Source organism: Athene cunicularia (genome assembly GCF_003259725.1).
Source record: "Athene cunicularia isolate RWA chromosome 6 unlocalized genomic scaffold, athCun1 chr6_part1, whole genome shotgun sequence".
Classification (NCBI taxonomy): Eukaryota; Metazoa; Chordata; class Aves; order Strigiformes; family Strigidae; genus Athene; species Athene cunicularia.
Window position 1 is genome coordinate 4,828,191 of NW_020799105.1, and position 6,111 is coordinate 4,834,301.

A 6,111-nucleotide genomic window follows, 5' to 3' on the forward strand; every position below is an offset into this window, starting at 1 on the left:
CCCCCCCCCCCCCCCCCCCTTAGGTTTCTGCCTAGACCTGGATCAGGGAAAGCACACCTGCACTGTCCTGTGCACCTTGTAGCTCTCTTGCATGGGGCAGGCACATGGGAGCACAGCAGGATTCTTCAAGGGTGTAAAGCACTCTGAAAAAGGACACAGACTCCAAAATTACTTACCAGAGAGAAGAGCCAGTGCAGACTACAGTCTATGTGAGGGGTAGCTGCTGCCTGCCCTCCCCACTGTCCCAGATCCCAACCTGGGGCTCCCCCTTTCTGCAGGAGGGACCCAAGCTTGAAAAAGCAGAGGCGTATAGAGAGGAGGTAGCAAACTCTGTGTGCTGGGCCTCAGAGTGAGCTGTAACAAAATATTTCTGTAACACCCCAGGAACACCTGCTGTTACAGAAATCACCTCAGACTCTGTCCCAGTCAGATAGCAAGCAGGCTTCCACCTGCACCATCATTGCTCATTCAAGATGAAGGCAGAAATGCCAGCATGGTAAAACCTGTCCTGAGGATGTGGGAGGTGGGGCCTCAGCACAGCTTGAGCCATAAATAATCTCCCTACACAACAGTTAGGGGAACAATTGTGTGGGAGTATCTCATGGTAAAAAGATGCTCGGGGAAAAGATGGTCTTGAAGGAAAGCAAGAAATTTCTGTCTGGTGGGGTGCAGACTCCACTGAGGATGGAGCTTCCTGGCTGCCAGCAGGTCATTCAGATCCACCTCACCATGGTGAGTCACTACACCAATGAGAAAAATTTAGTCCGAAACAATTCGTATCACCAGTTCTCTGGTGTAGATCCCCAGGACATGGCTTGTGCTGCAGCACAGATCTCTGGACCTACTCTCTAACTAATCTCTGCAACAGTAAGCAGTGATCCCTTTCCCCCACCTTCAGCCTCAAGATTCACATGGAGAAAGGTGAAAGGGTGTAAGGGAGAGTAAAAGCAATGAATACAGGGAGTATCTTATGCAGAAAAGAAACAGCAAGCCCCAGACACACAGCCTGACCCACCACAGGGAGAATGTGGTCACATATAGAATTGTAAAAAAAGCTATGGAAACCCTAAAAGGTCAATGAAGAAGCAGTAATCACAGTTATAGTGAGGAAATGAAGCAAAACCTGCCACCATGGAGGTGTGTGGAGACACATGCAAAGAACATGCCAAAAGCTTGGAAGCAGTGGATTTATGAGGGGGATGCTACAGAACAGCCCTGCATTGGTGTGTGGCTGGGAGCTCCTCGAGCATGTTACTCTTCCAACCCTGACTTGCACAACTTGGCCTTGCTTCACTTTTTTTTTTTAGCCCTGACTCAGATTCTCTTCTCAGTAAGAGAAAGGGGAAGGTGGCACATACAGGAAAGAGCTGAACAGAAGGCATCATATGTTCCTGTTTCACCACCTTAAAAGTGGCTCCTGGTGGCACTGTGCAATCTCAGCACTCACTGAGAGCACTTTGCTCTAAGTTCAACACTTTCGCCCATGTAACCAAGAAGACCAGCTGTGGTCCACTCCAACTCTAAGAGTGATGGAGTGTGTCAGACTCATCCTGCAGCCAGAAAGAATATGGAGTCAGATCCTTTGAAAGAACCTAGTGAGATTTCAAGGAAAAACAGTGTTGAGAGACTCAACTTCTGGGGTGCTGCATGCACCCAGCCCTCACATCTTAAGTAATGAACACTGCAGGCTACTGGTGTCCTTGAGAAGACCTTGCATCTTGCCCCACTTGAGACTAGTAGAAAACTGTAAAGGAAATGCCCCCAGTGTCTTTGCAAAACTAAAGTTGTTTAACCAGCAAAGTGCTAAGCCATCAACACCAGGTGATAGATAGCATTGACTTGACATCATACTAATCTTTAATCAAGGAAACCCAGCCAACCCCTTAATATACCTTTGACATGGAAATAACTGCATTTTCAATGCAGGGGAAAATTCAAGGGGCATGAGTGGGGAAGACTTGCCCAAGATGAACTGGCGAATCAGGAGCACCTTAAGAAACCAAAGCCTGGTATTCCTGACTTGAGGTCAGCTCTTCTAACCACAAGACTCCCCTCCCTCAGGCCCCAGTTCCCTAAAACTCACCCCTGCTTCCTAAAGGATGAAGCCAAAACCAAACTGCTTCTCTAGACTCTTCAAAAGTACAGCTAGTCACTAGCACTGCCTCACAGCAGTGGAGCTGGCTGAAGTCTCTGTTCACTTCAGGGGAATGTTCATGAGGATAGAAATGACAGCAGGATCAGACCCAAGGCCTGCCCTGGTTCCAAGAACAGCCAGCACCATATGTTTCCAAGAAAGATATAAGAAAGCTGTAGCAGCAGTTGTGAGTTAATCTGCTTTCTCCCTCCCAGGGCTCAGCTGGGTGTCTTGTCACTATAGATCAGCTCAAGGCCTGACACAAGAACCCTGCTTTCCCTCACAAGACATCAGTGGCCACTGCGATAACAGGAGAGCAATGGGACTGACCAGTGTTCCCTGGTTGTTGAAGGTACCTGCGCAGTACATTTCCCCAGCTGCCCTGCAAGCACTGCAGGTGTCACAGCCAGCACTGCTTCTAGGAACAGGCAGCTTCAGACACACTTTGTCCAAAACAGTGTCTTACGAGGGGACAAAACAGAAGTGATGATCATATGCCTGGTGAATCACAGCAGATACAGTTCCCCTTTGGAAGGGAAGCACCTCTAAGCTCACCTCATTGATCTTGCAAGGGGCACCCTCTTTAAGCTAGGAACTGGGGCTGCCTGAATGACACCAGACACACACTGTGCCATAGACCTAACAGGATATATACTGAAACCATGCCAGTTGGGTTAACTTAAGTGTCAATCAACTCCATTTCCTCATCTCTCATGTCCTGAGGCTTACCCCTGAACTCATAGCACTTACAGACACTAGTACACTTGCACATGAACAGGACCACAAGCCTTCTTTATTCCTTTTTAGAAAATAAATTAAGAGAATTGGTTAGTCTTACAAGAATAGTTGTGATAATCTTTTCTACATCCTCTTTAAAATCTAGAAGCTGGCAGCTATCCAAGCTTAGAGCAGAAAGTTTTTAGCCTAAGCTCTGCCCTCATCCTACTGCTTGACTAGCAAGGTGAATTCCCCTGGTCTTATAGGATCTCCCTGACATTAGGGCCAACTCAGGAAGCTGTTTTAGCAGAGCAGTTTGCAGTATTAGGACTCAACTAGAAACATGCACCTAGCAGAAGCTTAAAAAGCAGACTTAGAAACACCTCTCAAGACAAATGCAGACCCACCTTAGGCAAAGCATATCTTATCAGAACAGCAAAAGCTTGCTGCAACTCTTGACTGAGGAGACCAAAGCTCTAGTCCTTCAAGCTTACTTACTTTGAGTTTTCCCTTCAGTGCTAAGATACAGTAGATAACACTACCCAAGCCCTGTACTGCAGTGCTGTACAGCCATACCACAACCATTCTACTATAGGAAAACTTTACAGACACAAGCACAAAAGTAATACTGACTAGGTATCCTTACCATTGGTGCAGTCCTAGGTTGCTAGCTCCACTGGACATCCTGATGGTGTAAAGCATGCACCCTTACAATGCAGTAATAGGCTCTAATGCTCTTTCTACATCTGCAGCAACCTGTAGAGAAGAAAGAGAAATCTGATCATTTTACAGCTGGAAACTGCCCACAATACCTAGTACACAACACATACAGCTTAATAGCCATAGCCTCAAACCAACCAACCTACTAGCTCTACCACAGACAAACAGCTGCTAAGGCCCTGGGGGCACTAATAAACCTTAGTGGCCTTAACCAGCCTCACCTGGAGCCTCCACCAGTCCCGCCCATAGGCCCAGGACTCTATTTAAGCTCAGTCTGGGGCTCTTGGTTGTTGTTAAGAAATGTTGTAGGAATGCTGGTCTTCAACTTAGCTCAGTTAAGCTAGACTCATACTGGCCTATGAGTACTGTTGATTTCAGCCCTACTGTGACACCATGGCCTTGCCTGTTAACCCATAGGGCTGTGCCTGACCCTGGTTGCTTTCACTGGGTACTGTTTAAGTACTGAGTGGCTGGTCACTGACTAAGGAGGCTTCTTCCCTTTCAGAGACAGCCACCCTTGCTGTGCCCTGACACAGCTGTCATGTTCACCCTTCTCTTCTCCATCTTGCTTGCATGCCTCTAAATGCTGAAACAGCAAAATCAGGGCTACACTGAGCTCAGGGGCTAAAAAGGTTTGTTGGAACAAGCACCCTGCTGCACTTACTGTGGTGTTCTGTTAGGAAACTTGTTTTCAGGCTGCAGCATTGAAAAGCTGTTCGTTGTTTCCCATGGCAATACTGACCCCGAGAACTGTATCTGGAAAAGAGCCAGCACCACCTGAGAGGCTGCAGTGCCCCAGTCTTAGCACAAGGACTGCTGTCCTGCAAGCAGGCTGCAGTGAGCTAGATTAGGTGTGATTCTTGAATAGTGCCATGAGTGGCTCAGCAGAGATGGCTCTGCACTAGCCAACCCTTGAGACTCTGCCTTGGCGCCAGATCCTAAACGTAGGATCTTCTCCACGTGCAGTGCAAGAAAAGGTTGGAATGCAACAGAGGCCAAGCAAACACAGCCATGTCTCACTTCTGCCTCTGTTATAACAGTGCCTCCCAACCTCCCTGTGGTACCCAGAATCTGTCTGGGCTGATTCTCAGCCCTCCTCTGAGCCCTGCTACCAGCAGACTTCTGGGGAAGGGACTCAGCCAGCCCAGCTGGATCAGATGAAATGAAAAGCATAAGCAGAGTTGGTAAGGGACCAGAACAGGTCCCACCTGCCAGCCCAGCACACATGTGGCTCAGGAAAGATTATAAGCCCTCCAAGACACAGCTCCTCCAAGCATGGACTTAACACAAGCTGGGGGCTCCCAGCCAGGTCTGGTTTGGCACAGAAAGCCTTCAACGAAGGCCAGATGTAATTGAGCGTTGCGCTCCCTTGCTCACTGATGCTCCCTCACCTCCTATCCAGACCAAGACCACTATTTCAAAAAGCCTCCTTGTAGCCAAATACAGTCACAATCATTCACTTACAGGGGCAATATTGACTCCCTGCCAGGTGCCACACTTCTATTTCACAGCAGGATCTCAAGAACAGAGTGAGCACAGGGCTGAAACCTCCTGGTCTCTAAGGAGGATCAGGACTCCCAGAGCTTTTTGTGTCCCCACCTCAGGGGAAGGAAGGGCTGTTCCAGGCCATGGCTGGGGCCATTCTCAGCTCCTTTAGAAAATTGAAAGTCTCTGCCTCATTTGTCCTTCTGTAAATGAGAAAAGCACTGGGCTTACTCAGGGAGCCACTGGGACCCTGAAGGGGCAGGTGCTACATGTCCAGGGGCAGACAGGTAGCATGAGTAGCTACTTCCAGAGGACAGGCGCTGGGGTAAGAAGACCTTTCCCCAAACCAGCCTCCACATGGGGAGGGAATGAGCAAACCAGGGTGCATAGACGGGTCATTGCTTGCCAGGGAACTTGTTCCAGGGAATTCAGGACCAGGGATTTGGGACTCGTTCACTGTATGTAGGCCCTGCTCTTTTGCCAGGTGGATCTTTAATAGTGCCTGTTGCCAGCAGTGAGCAGCAGCTTGGTGCTGCTGCACAAGGCGGCAGGGCTCAGATCTGAGCCAGGGATGGGGTCACCCATCAGGGCTAGCTCTGAGGCATGGTGGGTCGGTACGTCTGCCGTACAAACGGGGGGCCTTCCTCTCAAACCGGCAGCGGGGAAACAGCAGCGTCTGCTTCTGCGGGAGCCCTCTCTGAAGTCGTTATGGCAACTGAGCCGGCAGGAGCCCGGGCCGCTTCTCCGCGGGGGCTGCCGGCAAAGGGATGGGCCCCGCTCACTCCCCGGGGTTACGGGGGCAGGCAGGGCACCGGCGGGAGACCGAAGCGCGAAGGGCTTGTTGGCAGGGTCGCGGCATGCGGGCTGGGGGCGGCGGCAGTCCCGTCCCAGACCCTGGGGTTGGGGGGGCATCCCGGTATCGGCGGAGGAACGGGGACCCAGCGGCTGCCGGCCGGGGATGCTGTGAAAACTGAGCCCCGGGGACCGGCCTTTCCCAGGGGTCCCTCCGCTCCTGCGGGCGGAGAGAGGGCGGCAGAGCCCGCCGAGAGGGCAGC

At 50.6% G+C, this 6,111-nt stretch overlaps 2 protein-coding genes across 2 annotated transcripts in view; one reads left to right on the forward strand and one right to left on the reverse strand.

The window, feature by feature from the left end:
- The window catches only part of PSD (pleckstrin and Sec7 domain containing), a 44,639-nt gene extending 38,919 nt beyond the window's left edge, over positions 1-5,720 (reverse strand). The window contains exons 1-2 of the mRNA XM_026851473.1: positions 5,710-5,720; positions 3,498-3,607 (exon numbers count right to left, since the gene is read on the reverse strand). The gene's annotated coding sequence lies outside the window, so the exon portion shown is untranslated. The remainder of the gene's footprint in view (positions 1-3,497; positions 3,608-5,709) is intronic.
- The window catches only part of FBXL15 (F-box and leucine rich repeat protein 15), a 21,219-nt gene that overhangs the window by 11,292 nt on the left and 3,816 nt on the right, over positions 1-6,111 (forward strand). The gene's annotated exons all lie outside the window — the stretch shown is intronic.